At 47.2% G+C, this 21,628-nt stretch overlaps 1 long non-coding RNA gene across 1 annotated transcript; it reads left to right on the top strand.

Moving 5' to 3' along the window:
• The first annotated feature begins 11,255 nt into the window (after nucleotides 1-11,255).
• LOC311602179 lies at nucleotides 11,256-21,273 on the top strand. The gene is made up of 3 exons (XR_014780705.1): nucleotides 11,256-11,327; nucleotides 19,674-19,717; nucleotides 20,818-21,273. It is a non-coding gene; the product is annotated as an uncharacterized lncRNA (long non-coding RNA).
• The last annotated feature ends 355 nt before the right edge of the window (nucleotides 21,274-21,628 follow it).

The raw sequence follows: 21,628 nt of genomic DNA, 5'->3' as shown, positions 1-21,628 counted from the left end.
AAGGAAAAAATTAAACCTTTGTGCATTAATAAGTAGAAATACAGAGTGGTCCAAACTGTGTGGAAAACAGCTCAAAGCATTAAATCTAGGGCAAAGCATGTTGGCATACAACTGTAATTCCAAAACAGAGTCAGGAGGATTGCAAGTTTAAGACCAGCATTGGCCACACAGTAAAACCCTGTGTCCAAAACCAGAGATAGGCCAGAGCCTTTAATTCCAGCACTGGTGAGGCAGAGGCAGGTGGATCTTCATGAGCTCAAGGTCACTCCCATCCCCCTACATCCCCACCTCCACCCCCATATACAAATTGAGTTCTAGGCCAACCAGAGCTACACAATGAGACCCTGTCTTTAAAAAAAAAAATCAAGAGGGGCTGAAGAGATGATTCTGCAGTTAAGAGCACTGGCTGCTCTTCCAGAGGACCTGGGTTTGGTTCCCAGCATCCACACGGCAACTCACAATAGTTAGTCCAGTTCCAGGGGATCTGATGCTCTTTTCTGGCCTCTGCAGATCCTGCACAAATGTGGTATAGAGATGCACATACGAGAAAGATTCTCATACAGATAAAAAAAATTTAAAACTAAAAGAGAAAAGAGAGCGAGAGAGCGAGAGAGCGAGAGAGAGAGAGCGAGAGAGCGAGAGAGCGAGAGAGAGAGAGAGAGAGAGAGAGAGAGAGAGAGAGAGAGAGAGAGAGAGGGAGGGAGGGAGGGAGGGAGGGAGGGAGGGAGGGAGGGAGGGCGAGAATTATAACACCTGGAATCACCATTGCTTTATTTCTGTTCCTGTGATAAAAATGCCCCACCAAAAAGCAATTTAGTGGAGAAAGGGTTATTTTAGCTCCTACTTCCAGGTCACAGTCCAATCACCACAGGGAAGTCACAGTGGCAGGAGCTTGAGCCAGCTGGTCAGGTCACATCCCACAGCCAAGAGCCAAGAGGAATGAGCGCATGTGTGCTCACTTCCTTGTTTGATTTCTCCACTCTTTTACAATTCAGGAGTCCGTGTCTGGGGATGGTGCTTCCCACGGTAGACTGGGTCTTCTCACAACAATTAGCTTAATTAGGACAAACCCTCACAGGTGTGTCCACAGGCCAACCTAATGAAGACAGTCCCTCACTGGGGGCTGTCTTCCGAAGTGATTCTGGGTTTTGTCCAGTTGACAAGTGAAGCTAACCATCATACATACGATAGAGCAATTCTAAGGCGTGTGCCGCAGAGCACACCTGCACACACAGGCTATCCACGAAGGCTCATAGAAACATTATTCAAAATAACCCAGTGGTAGAAGTGAACCCAAAGTCTTGTCAACTGATTAATGGATGGACAAAATGCTGTATATCCATACAGTAGAATACTATTTATCATTAGAAAGGAATGCAGCACTGCTAATCCAGAGTACAATGCCATGGACCTTGGAAACATTACACTAACACACAAATGGGAATATATTTATGATTCTATTTATAGGAAGTGTTAGAAGAGCAAATATATAACAATAGCAAATAGGCCAATGGTTAATAAGGTCTACAGGTAAAGGGGATGAGATTTAGTTCCTGGAGGCAATGCAAATGCTCTGAAATTAAACAAGGCTGAGAGTTGTCTGTAGTTTTAAAAAAAACACAAAAGATTACGTAATATTTTGGTCCTGGATTTGAACCTAAGGCCTTGTGCAAGCTAAGCAAACACACTACCACTGAACTGTTATCTCCGATCCTTTTTAAATTTTACACTCTAAAGGGGAAAAATTGATGTATGAATCATCTCTCTCTTTTTTAAAAGAATGAATTATAGCAGTGGTTTACCAATTTGGCAGAATCACAACCAACCCTCCCCACGAAAGCCTGTATGTTTAACACATCCCTGGAGGGGTTCAGATGCAGCCAGATTTGGGACCTCTGGACTAGCTCTCCCATTCTCAGCCCTGCTTGCATCTGTAATGAGGGGAACCTGTAAACAGTTGCACACAGTCCTTTTCTCTATGGGAGCTGGCCCCGCTCAGGTTCTGCATGCCCTGAAACAACCAGACCTCACACCCCAAGAAGGACCTGCTGCATTAACTACAGAAACAGACGCCTCTTGTGCTCTTGGGGCCGCAGGGGTTCACCACCACCACTGTTGCAAGCCACTGACTGCTGCAGTTTGCTGCTGATGTTGGCTTCCCCAAATGAGGGCTCTGTGCCCCTCCCCCATCTTCGTCCTCCAGAGCTTCCTCCTATGGAGCCTGAGATCTACCCTCCTTTGCTCTGGCCACACTGATGCCAGACCTGTCCAGCAGGTGATGTGGTGAAAGAAGCTGGACTCCACTAGGGGATCTGACAGAGGAGCAAGCTCCGGGGATGAACCTCGGGTGCCTGGGAAACTGCCTGCTGCTGGCAGCCTGGTTCTGGAGCCTAACTCAGACTGAAAAGAGGCCTGGACTTCATCATGAAGCCCAAGCAGATGAATGCCTCTAGCCCCTATAGCATCAACAAGAATACAAGTATCTGTGCAGGCCTAGAAGACCCTAGACCTTGCTGTTTAGCTATAAATTGTTGGGCTGAGCCCTTGAGGGGAATCTTGGCCTGCCTTGCCTGTCTGAGGCTCAGATTCTCTTGCTTCCTCCCAAAGACTACGGCAACAACAGTGCTACTCACTAACTGGGGGCAGCTGTTTGCCAGGCCCAACATGATATGCTCTGAGATATTTCAGATAATCCTCGTAGTGACTCCTGACAACGGGGATTCCTCTTTGCACAGGACCTCCAAAACTCAAGTACGCATATAACCAGTAGTCACGGAGTAGTCATTATACACCAGGCGCTTTGCTAAATGCCGAAAACCACAGCAGTGGGTGGGGTCCCTTTTTTTTTGTGGCGATGCCATTCTGTTCCTGGCCGCAGAAGGAACTTTCTTGAAAGTGATTGGACTGAGCTATCAAGCCAGGTCTACTGGAGTTCCCGAGTCCCCCTGCCTCAGCGTCTCCCTGCACGGGTAGACCCTCTTCACTGGAAGCACTCAGCTTGCCCTGTGGTGGGTAGTTCCAGGACTGTGGGAGAAACACTGTTCGCACCTCATCACCAAGGATGGCTCTTGCCCATTCTCTCTACTGTTCTTCAATTGACGGGCAGCTACTTTCCTTTAAACAGGCGAACTTTGAGAGAACACAAACCTTTAAGGCTTACCTTTGTGACAAACCGAGCAACAAGGTCCATTATACCATTTGTGCAGGCTCTGTTGTTTTTCCTAATAAACCTTCAAGTGAGTATGTCTAAGCTGTGCCTGTGGCTGTGGCTGTGGCTCAGCGGTAGAATGTTGACCGACTGTGTGCAAGACCCTGGGTTCCAGCCCCAGCACACAAAGACTAAATGGGCTACTCGTGCCATAAGCATGCTTATTTATGTGCTACTTTACAATCCGCTAATACCAGCCACATAACTGTGCTCTGGGGAAAGATGAGGATAGAAAATATGAGTCCCTCTGCTTTACGGAGGAGAATGTGGGTGAAGAGCATCTTCTCCCCTATGTCAAGAAGTAGCTTTGGAAACCAGTCCTTGGTTAAACCCAGAATGTGCAGGATCTAGAAATATCCCACTGGAGAGCTGTGTGGTATACCAGAGAAGCCAGAAGAGACATGAGAAAGAAGGGCAATGGCGGGTGGTGATACAGCCCTTGTAATGCGGGTGATGCCCATAACCTCCCCAGTTTCAGATCAACCAACGATTCGCAAAAGACCTGAGGACAGTGAGATGAGAGGTCGAGGGCTGGAAGATCATTGAGGAAGCCTGGCCAAGTGTATGCATTATGCAAATTCTGCGAGCTCTTAGTAATATCTCACAGTTCAGGCCAAGTCTACCTATATTTGGTAAGATCAGAGAGCCTGAATCATGGTGGCTACATGGCCCTGATCGGATAACTTCGTTCTGTATCCCTTTCCCTTTTTTTTTTTTACAAATAAGGAGAGAAGAGGACCTTACTTACACTGTGGCTTTGAGGAGGAGCTGAGACAAAAATGTGTGAATGGAGCCTCACCCAGATATTATCCCAACATTCAAAGGATTCAATACACACGCTTTGGCTCCTTTGGTGTGTAAGGCAATGGTCCAGGCATCTGAGTGGTGGGGGAGGGAGGCGAGGGGTGTGGAGGGGCGTGGAGATGAGCACAGTCCCATCCTTCCCGCTGAGGCGCCAAACCAGGCAAACTGTTGGGCTTGAACCACATGAAATGGCCAACAGTCAACCAGTTTTGGCCCACAACCCTATACTACTCTGACACCCGGGCCAGAAAGCAAAGCAAGCACAAAACAGAATGGGGAGGAGAGAGACATCCTAGAAGAATAAGGGCTGACTCTCATGAGGAGTCTGCTTCCAGTCTTGAAGGTCGTGAAGAGGTGGGCCATAGTGGGCTGAGAGTCAGCCAGCCAAGTCGGCCGGGGTGAAAGTAGCAAAAGACAGTTGAGCCCAGGGAAGGTCTTAGCTGGTGACTTTGAAGTTGACCCTTGGGGGTTGGTGAGCAGAGGCTGCTATCGTTCCTTCTTCCTTAGTGAGCTGAGTGGCCTAAAGTGGCCTAGCAGCTCTGTAACTACCACAGGGAGCTGAGGTGGCTGCAGGAGAAACTAGCCAAAAAGGAAGGTTCTGGTAAGGAGCTGGGAAAATGTATTCTTGAATGATCAAGGAAGGCTAAGGGATGCCTTCCCCTGGAGACCTTGTAGGGGGAATCTTTATCAGTCTGGTTCTAGAACAGTTCTGCCCAGAGGCCCTGAACCAGATGACCTCTTTGGGCTTTTTCCAGTCTGCAGCCTAGGTGATCTCATTGTTGTCTTTCCTCTGGATAGGGCCGCCTCACCCAGGCACACTCACTGGGGTTATCCCTGCCTTTAGAGAGCCCAGGTTCCCAGAGCCACAGATCTCAGCTCTTCCGGTTGATGATTCACAATGGAGTCAGCGAAATCATCCCAGTGTCTAGCTGCCATCCTCCTTTCTGTCAGCCTGAGTCAGCACAGCTGTTCTCCCACTGTCCTTTGCAGGTGACAAAGCATAGGTTAGCTCTTTACATAGCCAAGGCCCTCGTGTTTGGCTTGATCTCCACAGAGACAGGGTACACCTCATCCATACAGTGGATTTTTTTTCACTCAAAGAGCCTGGATTTGGGTCTTGGCAAGCTTATGAGCTTGAGAAAGTCATTTATGGGCAGGGAGTAAGTCAACTGATGTTTGTGGGTTGTTACTATATGCTCTAAAATGGATGAATCTGATAGAGGCATTACCCTTATTCCATTGGAAGGAGAGTTGAGTGAGGCTCCACGAAGCTGGACCTTGTTCACGACCATGACTAGTAAGTCATATAGCTCTAGTTGAAGGAAGGGTCATATTTTAGGAGACGGTGATCACAGTCGATTTACCGTGCAGCCTTAATTTCTGCTATCTGTAAACTGGTGGCAATACCCTCTGGGCCACAGAGTTACTAGGAGGAATCCAAAGGTACATATTTGTAGGGCATGATGGCATATGTCTGCAATCTTAACACTCCAGGGGTACAGGCAAGAGGATCAAGAGGACAAGGCTGTTTTGGGTTATATAGTGACACCTTGTCCCAAAAAAATCAAAACAAAACTCCCTACATACTGCATGGAAGGGTTATATAAACCAAAAAGAAAGTGTAAATACTAAGAATCCACCCTAGTCTCATTTCTAGGCTTCTTTCCTTTGGTCCAGAACTCATTTCCATCTCAGCTCTTACTATACTGGGTTGCCATATATCACATACATGGCAGTGTGAGAAACGGAACCCTAGGGCCATGTGCATGCTTCACACGTACTCTACCATTGAGTCATCCCAGCCCCGCCAAGCCTTTATTTAGCATGTTTGCTTGCCTAAGTTCACTTTGGAGCATCTCCAGGGCATGTTGCCTGGCCTGGCTCATGGTGTCGTGTATGAAGCCCGACTTAAGAGGCTGGTAGATGCACAGCTTTCCTCAGACTTGTAATGCCTTTAGAATTCCAACTACCCTCCCTTCTTTGGGCTCCAGGCCCACACGGCTCTCCCCACATGGAAATTAGTATCCTCCAAACTACCAGCCACTAGCTATGCCGATCTTGGCCAGCTGGATCCCAGTCTTCAGCATGTAGCTCTAGCCTCTTTGAGGACTTTGCACAATTCTTCTGCTCGATCATTGGCAGGACACTGATCAAATCATTGACATGCTTCAGTTATGCACATATTTTGTGTACTTCCTTAATTCTGTACCTTGGCTCCGGTACTTTCTCAGAATGCCCTTGCTCATCCAATGCCCCCATTTGTGAAGTCCCTCCTGACCACTCCCCTTCAACATCCCATGCATCCCCACTACAGAGCAGGAGTCACCTGCATCCCGTTGTGTGAGCACAGGCAAGCTTCTGCCACTATTCTGGGCTTTGGTCTCCAACCTCCAGCCATGTTTAGTGACTCTTCCCAAACTTGCCATCCATGACCTGGCTTTTGGAAAGGCTATAGGGTAACAAGACACAAAAGAGTCCCAAGTAAGGCCTTCGAGTCTTGAAAGCACGTGCTCCGCTCCCAGGCCTACAAACCAGCTTCTCAGATATTACATGCTAATTGGCTTGCTTAATAAAGGGATAAATAAATATCTGCTTAACATGATTACTGTCAGAGTCCTGAACTATAGAGCCTTTCCATCCTTGGGGTTTTACTGTGGGAGAAGCTAATTAGCTCTAATTAGGCAACTCCCAGGTGCTTTAGACAGAGAGGATGGGGGTGGAGAGAATGGAAGGCAGGTGGGAAAGGGGCAGGAAAGGGACCTATCTCACCCCGCCCTCCCTCCTGTGCAGGCTACCCAAGCCTGGCCTACTGGAGACTCTTCAGGTTCTTAACTTCTCTCCCACCTGGGATCAGGGAAGGAAACATCTGGAGAAGCTACTGGGTGCCAGACACTGCATCCGTCATGTTCTCTGCACCGTCTAATTAAAAAAAAATTTATTTATTTATTTATTATACAGTATTCTGCCCGAATGTGTGCCTGCCCACCAGAAGAGGGTACCAATTTTCATTACAGATGGTTGTGAGCCACCATGTGGTTGCTGGGAATCAAACTCAGGACCTTTGGAAGAGCAGTCAGCACTCTTAGCCTCTGAGCCATCTCTTCAGCCCCTCCACCATCTCATTTGATCCTCATAGTGAGGCAAGATGTAGTCATGGTCCTATTCTGTAGAGGGGGGAAATAGGATATATTAAAGCCAGGCAGAAGGAGGCACGGGTGCCAAGCTGGATTCGGTTCCGAGGCCAAATGGTTTGTCTGGCTATCACTGCTCCTCTAGAAGAGAGTGTGCGGAGTCTGTGGGGTGGCTTAGGGGCAATCTGCCAAAAGAGGTTTTCCAGCATGAATCAAACTGGCCACAGGCAGAGCTGATACGGTAACTAGAAAAGTTGGTCATCTTTTGGATTCCCCATCTTGACTGCCGTGAGTCAAGGCTCCTTCCAGCATGATTCAGACCCCTGCCCTCAAAGAGCTCCCTGGAAGTCTGTAGACACCTAAGTGGCTGATCACTTAAGTGCAAGATGTGAATAGAATGGAGCAGGGCTGCAGGAGGGGCAGTATACAAAGAAGAGGAGGATGAGTTCCAGGTCAGCCAGGGCTACATAACAAGACCTGGCCTTAAAAGTGATGTCTACGAAGAGTGGTACCCTTCTTCTATCACATCATTTCTCCAAGAAAGCATCCTAGGGTTGAGATTCTCAGTAAACCTTTCTCCCCCATGAGACTACCTTAGGCTTAGAGCTGGCTTCTGTCCTGCCATTTCTTAGTTGTGTGCTCTTAGGCATGCCCCCTTTGCCTCTGTCTGCCTTTCCTGCCACCATTATGAACCTGACAGCACAACTCTTACCTGGCCACACAGTCTAGTCAGTCACCGGCTTCCTTGTGTACTTCCTTGGTCCTCTATAATCTATTCATCAGACTATGGTCACACAGATCTTTTAATGTTCCCCCTAGGTCCCTGGAAGGCTTCTCCACACAGCCAGCACAGTTAAGCCTCCATCTACTGCTCTGAATTCACTTTAGGCTACACTCTCTTCCATATCGACCTACAACTTTGGTCTCCTTAGTGTAACTTGGAAGCTCAGTCTTTTGTTTCTCCCTTGAAGCCTTCATACTTGCCCTCCCCACCCCTTCAATGCCCGGCCTCTAACTATTCATGTTGTTGGCTCCTCACTTTTCAGTGTCATACTAGAGGCAGAATCCAAGGCACCGAGCACGCTACATAAAGGCGCAACCCGTGGGTGTCAACTCTCTCCTACGCTCCCCAGGCTGGCCATGGACTCACTCCGATGCCCAGGCAGTCCTTACACTTTCCATCCTCCTGTTGCAGCTTCCAAAGTCACTGGAGTTACAGGCTTACACCACTGGGCCCAGGTTCCTTTTCCTTCTTCAATATTACCTCCTCAGAGACATAATTCCTTAAACAGCACTACGCCTTTTGTTCTCAACTCAGGACTCTTTTGGGTGCCTTCCAAACACCACAATTGGCAATTATTTTTCATTCCATTTTAAAATGTGTTTATTGACTATTTCCTTCCACTCCCGTAGAAGATTTGTGAAGTTGATGACCGTTTTCCTCATAAGTGCACCTCAGACAGTGTTTGGCACATAGTAGGGCATCAACGTGTACTCTTTGTGCAGACAGATGGTAGATGTCTGCGTTAATGAATGAATGAACAGTTCTTAAAACTGCCGTAAGGATTAAATGAGCTAATGCATGTTAACTGTCTGGCCGAGAGCCCAGTAAAAAGCGCAGCTCAATAGCTAACCTTGGAATGTGCATGTGACCTGCAGCCTGGCACCCAGCTGCTTTCTGAGCTAGCCTCACCCTAACAAGCTAAACCTTCCATCTTATAGCCTGGTGGCTCACAAGGGCCAGATCCAGCTGCCATGGAAATAACCTGTTCCCACATATAGGTAATATTATGCTGGGGCGGAGAGCCTGTTGTTGATGTTAACCCATTGGTAGCTTAAGATGGCCCATGGTGGGAAATTAACCAACAGGGCAAGTGAGGACTATCTGCTCCCTCTGGCTTCCTGAAAAGCCATTTTACCAGTACACTGCCAGCAGGCTCCACTACTGCTGCATGACTAAGGAAGTGCCCACCCATGTTCTCGGCTTGAATTGAGCTCACTGCCTCTAAGGCCCAGCTTAAGCATTGATTCCTCCACTGCTGCTGACAGTCTCTGTGCAGCCCAGCAGGAGCCCCCAAACCAGCATACATACATACATACATACATACATACATACATACATACATACACAGACACACACACAGACACACACACACACACACACACACACACACACACACACACACACACCTTCACTTTTGTCCTCTTTCTTTGAGTATCCATGAGAAGCTCACTTTAAACCCTGAAAGCTGAGGCATGGTGTGTGTGTTTCTGTTTCCCCCGGCACCTGGCACGTGCTTGACAACAATGAACGCCTTCCTGGAGACTCTCAGCAGCAGCGTGGTAGAGCAGCAGGAAGGTAGGCCAAGAAACTGGGAGCTCTCCATTTGGCTCAGTCAGTGATTTACTGAGGAAACTCTAGCTATTCTTTCCCCCTTTCTCAGAGCACCCATCTAGAATGATGCTGATGGCGTCTAAGCTTTCTTGAGATGCAGCCTTGCAAGGGAATACTCACTAACTCATACACTAAAGGGTATTATTATTTTATGCAAAACCCCTTAGGTATTTTCAAAGCAAGTAGCATCCCTTTGGTCTATCTGCTGTAATAGAAGACTCAAGGGCCATTAGAAATATTGAACTCCAAACCTCTGCTCTGCAGGTAATACTAGCCGGGGTTTACCTGAGTACTTAGTATGTACCAGGTACAATTTGAAACCCCTTCTGTTTGTGGATGAACTAATTTAGGCTTCACAACAATGATGCTAAAAGGTCTACACTATCATCAATGTCCAATTTATGCATGAGAGAAGCATGTCAGACAAGGTACTCAGGTCATCCAGTGGCAAAGTGGCACTGACACTTGAACCTCTTGGCAGTCTGCTTCTGAAGGCCATTGCTAACCACTCCACAGCACTGCCTTCTCATCTCTCAGAGGAGCCAACTTCCTCTCAGAGGCCCGGAGGCCACAAGCTAGACAGCAAGCTACTTTCTCAGCACAGCCCTAACAGTCCCAAGCTTTACTAAGAGGCATACACCCTTACAGGAAACATTGGTCCCTCCACGTTCTAGCTTTGTGACCTTGAACAAGTCCCTTGCTTCCCCGCTTCTGCTGTTACATCTGTTTTCCTTAGGGGTCTGTGAGTATTGAGAGAGGAAGAAAATTAGCATGAACTGGAAAGCTGTCCCCCCCACCCGTGTGTGTGTGTGTGTGTGTGTGTGTGTGTGTGTGTTGTGTAGGGGGAGCACATTGCTTTAAATTGCCTCTTCTGATTTTCCTGGAAGGCTCTAAGGAGAAATTATTCCTCTCATTTTATATAAGTATGCTCAGAAAGGCTAATGTCTTCCCTAGAGCCTCAGAGTCAGGAGTGGAAACAGGATTCAAACCTGAAAATGCTCCTTTCCTTTAAATAAACTGCTCTAGAATAGCTTACGAATTACAGAAAAATTAAAAAGGTTACAGCATGCATCCCCTAGCACCCTCAGTGGATGTCTGGAAACATGGTCACTGCTGAACTCAAAGGATATGCTCAGGGTGTTCCCCCTCACTTAAAGGGGCATTTTCAGGATCCTTGTTGATGTATTTGAAATGTCACCATCACTACATGTACACTTTGGAACCACTCCTATGTGATATAAAGGTTGCTTTACTACACGCACTATAATAACACAAGATCTAATAGCCAAGGCAGCTACCCCGGGATGACTAACAGGTGGGTAGGATATACAGCATGTATACACTAGCATAAAGGGAAGACACATTTCCAAGAGGACAGGACAAAATACCTCAAGATTTCATCATGCTACTCAAAACAGTGAGCGATATAAAGCTTGTGAATAGTTTATTTCTAGAACTGTCCATTAATACATGCAGAGTTGGTTACCTAACAGACGCCTTACAATGTGAAGCTTCTGATAACTACTGCACAGAGTTCCCACATAGTTTGTTCCTAGTTTCCTTTACTTTTTACATCTTATATTATTAGGGTGTCCGAATTAATAAACCAAAGTTAACACATTATTGTTAGTTATAATTAGACCCTTACAGTTTTGAGGAGCAGTGCTCAGGTATTTGGTACAATGCCCTTCAACCAGAATTTGTCTATTATTTTCCTCAGGGATAGACTGGATTTCAGGGAAGAAGAGCACAGACCTAAAAGTCTCATTCCTAGCACAACACATCAAAGGTATGTCTTGTGGACAAGACTTATCACTCTGCACATTGACACTGGTCAGCTGACCGGGGCAGTGTTTATTGGATCTTCCACTGTACACTTGCTCTTTCTTTCTCCGTTTCTATATGCCACTCTTTGGAAGGAAGTCACTATGCACTGCCACACTTAAGGGGTGGAGAATTGCATGACTCACTCCCCTCCCTGTGTGAGGAAGTGCTACATAAATTATTTGCAATTCTTCTGCTCCAGGGATTTGCCTCTTCTCCTCCGTTTATTTATTTATTTAATTGTTTATTTATATCACTATAGGCTCGTGGAAATTTTCTGTATACTTTGGGTTAATAGCCGATACTACATTATTTATTTTGTTGTGCAAACTGTTCTAGTTTGGCTGTTGGAAGTTCTTTCAGCTGGCTGCTACTTCCCTTTGTCGTATCCCCATCACTGTGGGTTTCTGCTTTGGAGTACTTCCTTCATTTCCGGTACCACAGAATGCTTCAGGCTCATTTTGGATATTTCCTGCTTCAGCCCTGGGATCAACCACTCCTGCAGGGAGACTGAGTCCTTTTCATTGGATGATAGTATTAGAATCCAAGCTCGGGGCATTGGGCATGTTTGGTTCTATGGGACTCTCTTGACTAACAGAGCAAAAAGGTATATGTGCACATTTTATCTGGTGTATATACACACACCTGTAATTACTGTTCAGTGCAACCATCCGTAGCTTGGTGAAACTACTGCCATAGTTCAAATTCTTGCCTACTCTCCCACTCCAATGCATAGCCACATGGATTACTCCAGCTCCCCCTTGCTTAACCGGAAGTACATTCCCCTCCAACAGCAAGCAGCAAACCCACACTCTTTCTATAGCCTTGGTCCCGAACGCCTGTCAGATTCCCAAGGTTTGCATGACAGTTGACATGGTGAGTAGCTATGCTCATTTTTCCTGGCCTCTGGGTAATTTTCAGTGGTGGTTTATGATCCCGTGGCCTATGAACTCTCCCTGCCCCCAGTGCTCTTTCTATTGGTAGTCTTCAAAGGCCTAGAATGCTTTGTCTCAGTCCTTGTCCATATCCTGTTGAGTCATTAGAGCCCTTGCTCATGTCGCCTCAGTCACTGGCTGGCATGCTAGGCTTACAGCCCCCTACTCCATCATCTTCCCCTCTAAGCAGTCATGGGATCTCTTGTTCAGTCTTGTGCTTCTATCCAGTGAACGTGACCCACTGTGATGGAGGACCCTCAGGACCCCAGGCTTAGGCAATCTGCAGCAGGAAGAACGAAGGCTGTTTTGATCAGATCGGCTCAGTGGTCATCACCTTGGAATACACTGGCCCCGTGTGAGCAGGGTCCCTAACCAGCCCTGAATCTAGAGAATTCTGTGCTTTGGGAGCCTGTGTTCTGCCACATAGCACTTGTCAGAACTACCTAACAGTGGTCTCTCCCCCAAAGGTGACACCCTCTGGATCATTTCTACCCTAGCCTGTTTCTCCATTGTGAGATGCTCTGACTAGCACACATACGGTCAATTAGACTTCCAGGACTCTCGTGTACAGTGTCTTCCTGTAGCTCTGAGGTTAGGTCCTTTTCCAGGAAACTGAACAGGCAGGCGGATTGATCCCACTGGCTGACATGGGAGGTTCCCTGCCCTCAGGGTCATGGGAGGGCCTAGACTGTTGAAAGTTGCTAACTTGTTGACTGGACTTGCTCCTATAGAAAGGGTCTCATGCCCCCCACACTCCTGGGGCAGTCTTTTTCTGGAACTTAGGGAATGAAGAGTACAGAGTGGCCAAGTAACAAGGGAGTCTTGAAGACACTTAGCACAAGGCATTCCTGATGTGCATTCAGCTCCCTTTGTCCTCCTCCCACTCCAGAATCTGCCCTGGTCCTGTCCCTCCATCTGAAATAATTCTGGGGCTTGAGAGAGGAATAAATCCCAGCCCCTGCCCTCTAACCCCTCCCAGTCTACTAGGGACACAAGCACAGAGACTGTCACTTGACATGATATACTAAAAGCACAGCAGTAACAGTAACAGCAGACACCACTCACTGAGTTCTTACTATGCCCAGGCATTGGGTGTTTTGCAAGCGTCATTGACTTGTTCTCAGTGAGTTCCTTGGTGTCACTATTAGCCCCACACAGGAGGCAACCGAGGCTTGGCAACCAGAATCGATCCAAGTGTGAGAGCCATGCTTGCACCTCAGATCTCTCTAGCTTCACGGTCTGAGCTCTTGACCTTGAACCTGTAGCCAAGTGTGGTAAGGCAACTTGCCCAGAAAGAGAGGAGCTAAATCCAGTGCCCTCTGCCCTCAGCTCCACCGAGAAGCCATAATGCCTTGCCAAGAAGACAGCGGCATGTGTCCCTGATCCTAGCTCCTTCTCCTACCGTGGGCTCATCTCCTGGCATGGTCCCAGAGACAGTCAGGCCATGTGGCTAGCAGATCTCCCTCTCAGCACTGCCAGGCCACAGCTGGCCCACCTTCATGTGCCCCCTCCTGCGCCCAGCTCTCTCTCCTCAGCCAACCACACAGCCCTCCTTCCGTTCAGCGTTCCTGCCAGCTGGTGTGTGAGCCCTGTGTGAGGAGACTAGGTTGCTATGGCAGCTGTGGAGGGCTAGTGTGGAGGGGTGGTGGTGGGGTACCCTGATGCAGAGCTGCTGACCTCTCTGGGAAGGGAGGCTGTGGCCCCAGGCCTGGTAAGTGCTTCAGCAGGTCACCTCAGACAGCCTACCCCCACCCTCTCTGGCCCTCTGCCCACACCGGGTGTGCTTTAAGAGCTCTCACCACACAGAGAAAGGGATGAGCCAGGGAGGAAAAATGCCCAGGCTCTTCAGAGCTCAAGCCCAATATAGCAGAACTAATTTGAAATGTCACTTAGGGCAGTCTCACTCCCAGCCAGCAAAAAGCTGGTTTATTTACATAGTTGGCTGTGGCAGGAGGCCAAGAACCTTGTCATGCCAAGGCGTAGGGGATGGATGGCTAGGAGCCCTGGTTGTGGCCCCTCAGCCTGGAACCTTGCTCTGACCTACCATCTGGAAGCCCCTGGAGGCACAAGGGCCCTCAAGGGGGCCTTACCCGTCTCTAGGTAGCATTCACTCCCCTCACCCCTTTCATAACCTAGGGCAAGGCAGGAATACTAGTGACTACCTTGAAGCCAGTTTGTGTTAGACACATCACTGCATGCCTGGCATGATTTTCTTATTGAGCCCATACCAAAGAGAGGCTAGCCCCCTGTCCCAAGTCAGGAAGCTGAGGCTAAGAAAGATTAACGATTTTCTTGTGGTTCTATAGTCATTAAGAAACTGACAACTGCCAGTTGGTGGTGGAGTATGCCTTTAATCCCAGTACTCAGGAGGCAGAGGCAAGTAAATCTCTGTTAGTTCGAGGCCAACTTGGTCTACAGAGTGAGCTCCAGGACAGCCAGGGCTGAGAAACCCTATCTCAAAAAAAAAAAAAAAAAAAAAAAAAAAAAAAAAAAAAAAAAAAAACAAAACAAAACAACAACAACAACAACAAAACAAAAACAAAAACAAAAGACAAAAGAAAGAAAGAAATTAACTGGGATTCAAATCCATTGTACCTTGATGTCCCTGATATGGCCTATCTAAAACACAAGGCCTACCCAGTCATATGTCTGTTATTGGAGTTTAAACCTAGGGCCTTGTGCATGTTGGGCCCATGCATATACACCATTGAGCTCCACCCCCAGCTCCTGATGGCCTTTTAAAGCAGAGTCCCTATGGTCCCACTTGGATTGCTCAGTGAACCATTAGCCTGGAAGCCAACAGGCCTATGGTGGGCAGGGTAATTCAAGCTCCCAATAAGAGAATTGATGCCCTTTCTGGTGCTTACTTGTATACTTCAGTCACAGAAGCATCCAGGTCCCTATCTGAGATGGGCATGCGGAAGTGACAGTCTTAGCTGACTATCCTTTGCTCTCTGGCATGTCCTGACCAATTTCTCTGTGCCTAGATAGTTGTGGATGTTGAGCGCCCAGAGAGAAAAATGTAGTCCATGTTCACATGGATCTTGTAGCAGCCATCTACAATAATATAACAAGATGGGCTAACACTGAGTGGTCTATGCCAGGAACTGTTCTAAGGCATGAGGCTCTAAGAGAGGTCCTATTGCTATTCAGAAGTGAAGAAACAAAGTGTTGAGAGACCAGAATTTTGCTCAGGATCACCCAGCTGGCAAGAGATAACAGTGGGGTCTGAAGTCATTGTTCATTGTTGTCAAATCCCATATTTTTAATTTTTAGGCATTTATGCATATGGATGTTTTACCAGCATGTATGTCTGTGAGCCATGTGTGCGTGGTGTCTGAAGAGACCGGAAAAAAAAAGTATCCGATCCCTTGGAACTGCAGTTAAATAGTTGTGAGCCACCATGTGGGTGTTGAGAATCGAACCTGGATCCTTTGGATGAGCAGCCAGTGCTCTTAACCAGGGACCCATCCATTCAGTCCCTATACTTACTCTGAATCCATCATTACCTAACATAAAAAGGAAAGCTCCACACAGTGGTGAGGAGCCTTGGCTTGCTAAGGGTAGTGCAGTAGGCAAGAGAGTCCTTTGGCAGTTGAACACTTTTTCTTGAGTACTCCTTCAGAATGTTGTTTGTCCTAGAAAAAGGTGCTGGAGGTAGTGAATCTACCCTCAGAGAAATCAACCACTCTAACAGGCTATGTCTCAGTGTTCCTTAGGGCTCTGGCTACTTCTTAGCACTGAGGACTCAGCCAGCCATCTAGCCAGGGGTTAATACCCAAGGGAGCCACCTGAAGAAAGGTCTGCCCTCTTATCATGGCCCTAGGGAGGGGCCATGACTAGAATCAGCTAGTAATCATTTAAGGATATTGGTGCAGCACTGAGGTGGGGAGGGGTATGGAGAAGGCCCAGAAATCAAAGCCAGGATGTGACAGATAGTTGGCCAGGAGGCAGGCCCTGGGCTGAAGGGACAAATCCAGGGCCAGGTGGGAGGAGGAGCCAGTTGGCCTGAACTAGAGACTCTGCTCACCAATCCTTGAGGCTCAAGACCAAGAGATTGACTCTAGAGAGCTCAGAGTGGAAATGGTAACTTGGTCTGGGGGTAGAGTGTGTAGCTTCAGGCCCTAGAGCACCTAGGCCACTGAGGCAAAAAGACTCTGGCCCGTAGTCAAAGCTGCTGTCTGACTACAAGTGACTCATTTATCTTTCTGGGAATTTTTTCAAAATAGGTCACAAGAGAATAGAAAGACCACCACAGTGCTAAAAGTTAAGAAAGATATCTTCTTCCTGTCTTGGTCCTCCCCCACAGCCTGCTAGCCATGTGTCCCCTCAGCAGACAGGAGAGGACAGACCTACCTTTGCAAGCACCATGAGCTCCTGGGGGGGGGGAATTGATATTTTGATATTTTTATTTTATTATCTTATGTATATGCACATTTACCTGCTACACCCCATGTATATCTGATACCCAAAGAGGCCAGAAGAGGGTTCTGGGCTCCCTAGAACTGGAGTTATAGACAGATGTGAGCTGCCATGTGGGTGCTGGGAATTGAAGCTCGGATCCTCTGCAAGAAACAGCCAGTGCTCTTAACTACTGAGTCATCTCTCCAGCCCCATGCTTCCACCCCAGAGAGTTTTATATGGGAAGCGTTTCTTGACCTAGAAACCCAAGGAGGCGTAGGCAGGAGAGCGGCTGCTGCATGGGCAGACAGCACTGCCAAGGACCAAGTTGGCTCAGAACTGGTGGCTGAGGCTGATTTGAGGAAAGAGGGCAGTCCTGACTGGCTCATCAGTGGCATAGCTACTGACTTCAGGGCTTCAACTCGAGAGCGGGTGGCAGCTTTAGGAGAAATCCTGTGGGGGAAGCTCTTTTGGCCAGGTTCTAATTCTAAGTAAGCTTCAGGCACTGGTGTAATTGTGGAGCCACCCAGGTCTCCCCAACACTATGCCTGGCCCTCATGATATTCACACAGCACTACCCTCTCCCTGCCTCCTCCCTAGCCCTGCCCATCTCAATTCCGGAACCCTTCCTTCTCTCTTTCCCTGTCTTGTGCCTTTTATTGCTACCATGTCACTTATTGGAGTGACAAAGGCAGTACATTATTATCATTTACTAAGGGCTGGAGGTAGGCCAGGTTCTACGCTGAGCAGTCACATAGATTGGCCTCACTTGATTCTCCTGCCCTGTTTTACAGAGGACAGAACCTGAGGGCCAGAGACACAAAAGGTCTTCTTTCCTTTCCTTTCCTTTCCTTTCCTTTCCTTTCCTTTCCTTTCCTTTCCTTCTATCCTTTCCTTTTGGTTTCTTGAGACAGGGTTTCTCTGTGTAGTCCTGGCTGTCCTGGAACTCTCTTTGTAGACCAGGCTGGCCTTGAACTCATAGTGATCCACCTGCGTCTGCCTCCCAATTGCTGGGATTAAAGGCATGCACCACCACTCCCAGCTGTAAAAATCCCTTTCTTTTGTTTTGTTTTGGTTTTTGTTGTTGTTGTTGTTTTGTTTTTTGAGACAGGGTTTCTCTGTGTAGCCTTGGCTGTCCTAGACTCACTTTGTACACCAGGCTGGCCTCAAACTCACATCATTCTCCTGCCTCTGCCTCTCGAGCGCTGGGATTAAAGGCGTGTGCCACCATGCCCTGCTCGAAAGTCCCTTTCTTAAGGGCATTCAAACTCAGGCAATCTTACCTTATAGGCACTTGGAAGCCATAAAGCTTCGGGCCCCTCACTAGACGCTGCGCCTGCTGTTCCTTTCCTTTCCACTTCCCACTGTCTGGCAAAGCCCGACTCTGACTAGCAGTTCCACTCCTGGCTCAGTGTCCCATCTGCGCTTATGTAGAAAGCCCACCCATGCCCCCACTGCCACTGTCCTGGTCCAAGCTGTTAGCACCTGTCACGTAACTATCAGCTGCTTGAGGGCAGGAGATGAGTCTGTCTACTTTACCAGCAAAGTGCTCATTGCACACCTGAGCCTGTTCTCACTGAGTCGGCAGTGGGTATCCTGTCTCCTGTGTTTTCTCAGCCAATACATATTCCACTAAGGCAAAAAGGATCTTTCCCTGCACAGCTCTGGACATCACCACTCCTAAACCACAGCTTTTTATGAAAGTACACCAAAGCAAGGGCTCCTAGTCAGTTCCACTTTTCAATTTGCTCATGCTGCTCCTCAGTCTAGTTTACCATTAGTTGCCTTTCTAGCCCTATTCTCCAATGACCTCTACCTGGACAGTCTGTTGTGGCAGTTACTACTTGCTTTTAAGGTAGCCCAAATCAAGATACACACAAAACACATGCCAGAATTGGAGATTAAACAGGGGAAAAAAGTCAAACACTTTCATTCTTTTTCTATATTGATTTCATGTTAAGTTGAATATGTTTCATAGATATCGCTGTAATTGGCACTTAAAGCTGCTTTTATTAAGAAGTATTGACTCTTCACTTTGGCCCACAAGGTGGCTAAACTCAGGTGGCTAAGCCTCTGCCTTCCTCTTGGGTCAGTCTCCTTTGCTTTGGCTCAGGCTCCCCGCTTGACTCTGCATAAGATAAGAGTCATTACGGCCTGTTTACCTAACCCAGCTCATCCTGCTTCAAGGCTGAAGGTATAGAAATGAGAATTAATGACCTAAACCTGCAACCCCCTTGACTTCTAGGAGCAGTAAGGCCAGACCAGATAGGCCCCACACCATGAGGGCAATTATCTGTGAAGGAGAGGCTGCATCCCGGAAGACTGTCCTGTAGGAGCCATGATGGTCCCCAAAGAGATATGACAGCAATGAACAACTCACCACAATGTATCAATCACCTTGCAGAACTAGAACTGACGCAAAGATGGGTGGGACCATACCTTGACCAGGACTGGTTATTTATATATAGCTCTTGATTATGTGCTAATTCTTTCTCTGTTTAAAAGTGAAGTTCGTATCAGTACCTCAAAGATGAATTTGAGGTCAACCAGTTCTCTTTATTTGTTCCTATTCCCAGTGCATTATTAAACCTCCTTCCTCTGCTTTTTCATCATTCCCCTCCTTAATTGGCATATTGGAGAGAGTAGTAAAGCCTTGCCTGCTGTGGCTGATGGAGCACAGGGCCCAAATCACTGGTCACATTGGGTGGCTTTTTAAATGTAGCCTGCTAAAATCGCCAAGCTCCATAAGTGACCTGGGTGACTTGTCTCTTAGACAGAATCAGTGGCACTTCTCAGGACCTCCCAGTGTGTTGGAAGCATTTCTATGAAGCATTGCCGGAATCTGGCTTAGATTGGACCTGTTGTGCCAGCTCAGCATAGATAAACTAAAGTGAATACTGTGGTGGGTAGTGGGGAGCTGGCAGGATAGACCAAGGCCCCTGGCTAAGGTAATCTCTTCTATGCCTCTTTCTCAGTGCCCAAGGTCTTGGTCCCTGAAGATCAGCTGAACCCTGAAAAGGTAAGAAGAGAAAAGCTGGGGGCTTTCTAATGAGTAAATGTCAATACAGGCCTGAGGGAAGGGGAACTCATTTCACAGATCATGAGCAAGCATTGTTCCATACAGAGGCAAAGATTTGAGAGGAGGGAGCTGAGCTCATGGTCCTTCTCTGTGGTGACTATGCATGGCTGAGCCGCCTTAACCTGAAAACCTCAGGCCCAAATGCTCTAAATCCCAAAGGGTTTTATTTTCAGTATGCGTACAACATCATAAGTAGAAAAATCCAACCTTAATTCATGACATAAGTCATAGCCAAAGTACTGCCATGCTAACATTTTCTAAAATTACCATCAGATCTGGGCGTGGTGGTGCATAGCAATCCTGACACCTAGAAAGATGGGGCAGGAGGATAGCAAGTTCAAGGCCAGCCTGGTCTCCATAGTGAGACTTGATTACACACACACACACACACACACACACACACACACACACACACACACACACAATCTTCAGGCTCTATGAATAATATTTATTTTCACATAAATACATCTAATTAATTTCATGTTTAGCTCAAGATATCTCATTGTATATATGCAAACATTTTAGTTTTTAAATAGATGCATGTATGATAATTGCTTATAGAAAAATCTGCCAATTACTCATCTATAATTTTAAAAAGATACCAAATGTGAAACACTTGATGTTTGGCATCTAGGATAACGGATACTCAATCTATATTAAAGATCTTTGAATTAGGGCTGGTGAGTTGGTTCAGTGGGTAAAGGCATTTGCCAACCAAGCCTGACGACACATGTGAAGGGGCAAGGAGAGAACCTACTCTAAAACATTGTCCTCTGACCTCCATGGGCACAGCATGGCACACATCACTCCTTCCACATCACACGCAGCATTTAACAGTAATAATAAAAGTTGAAAAGGCCATTGAGTTGCATTCTTTAAATGGGCCACTTCTGTGATGTGTGAATTGTATCTCAGTAAAGGCACTACGTAAGGAACATTTATAAACTTTGCAGCCAGGAGAAAATAGCTTTCCCTATCTGTGCCTTAGTTTTCACACCATGAAAGGAGATGGTGATAATACTTTATTTCTCTCCTTACAGGTTTGCTGTGAGAATGAAAAGAACAAATGCACATGAAAAAGCCCCATTATGCTCACAGTGAGAGCACATTGAGTACTGGCTGTTGGTCTCCTGTGCCAAACATTGTGCTACTCACGTGGTACACAGTATCTCATTGCATCCTCACAACAACAATGTCACAGTGTGTATGCATGGCCATCTCCATTATGAAGGATGCAGAAACAAGTCATGAGATGCTTCACCATGATGTGTCCAGTGGCAGATCTATGGTTGGTTGTTAGGATTCCCACCTCTCCCCATTTTGTCATATCCCTCCAGTCACTGGACTTTTAGCTTCACATGGGGCAAAAGAAAAAAGTTTCAGGCATGGCCTTTCCTAGATGCTGATGAGCTGTGGCAGGATGTCGTCTAAGAAGACACATCTCTGTGTCTATGGCTAATTTACCAGGGTGCTTCCTTGGTAGTAGAGGCTGGTTCCAGGACTCAAAGCAGACCTGAAATAAAGAACTATTGGACCATGCTGCTTCACCCATATATTTGAAACTGATTTCCAGGTTAGCCAGCTTTGTCTTCGTCTGGGGGCTATCGAGTATCTACAGGGTCTCAGAAGCTGCTCTCAGGGACTTTGAGTCCTCTCCCTTTCTCTCTCTCTCTCTCTCTCTCTCTCTCTCTCTCTCTCTCTCTCTCTCTCCCTCCCTCCCTCCCTCCCTCCCTCCCTCTCCCTCTCTTTCTCTGTCCTTTCTTTTCCTTGCTTCCTTTTTTTGGGGGTGGTTGCTTTTGTTTTTTTGAGACAGTGTCCATGTGCAGCTATGGCTATCCTGGAACTTACTCT

Source organism: Acomys minous, assembly GCF_964271855.1.
Source record: "Acomys minous genome assembly, chromosome: 7".
In the NCBI taxonomy this organism is placed as follows: domain Eukaryota; kingdom Metazoa; phylum Chordata; class Mammalia; order Rodentia; family Muridae; genus Acomys; species Acomys minous.
This window is presented reverse-complemented; position numbering and strand designations above follow the sequence as displayed.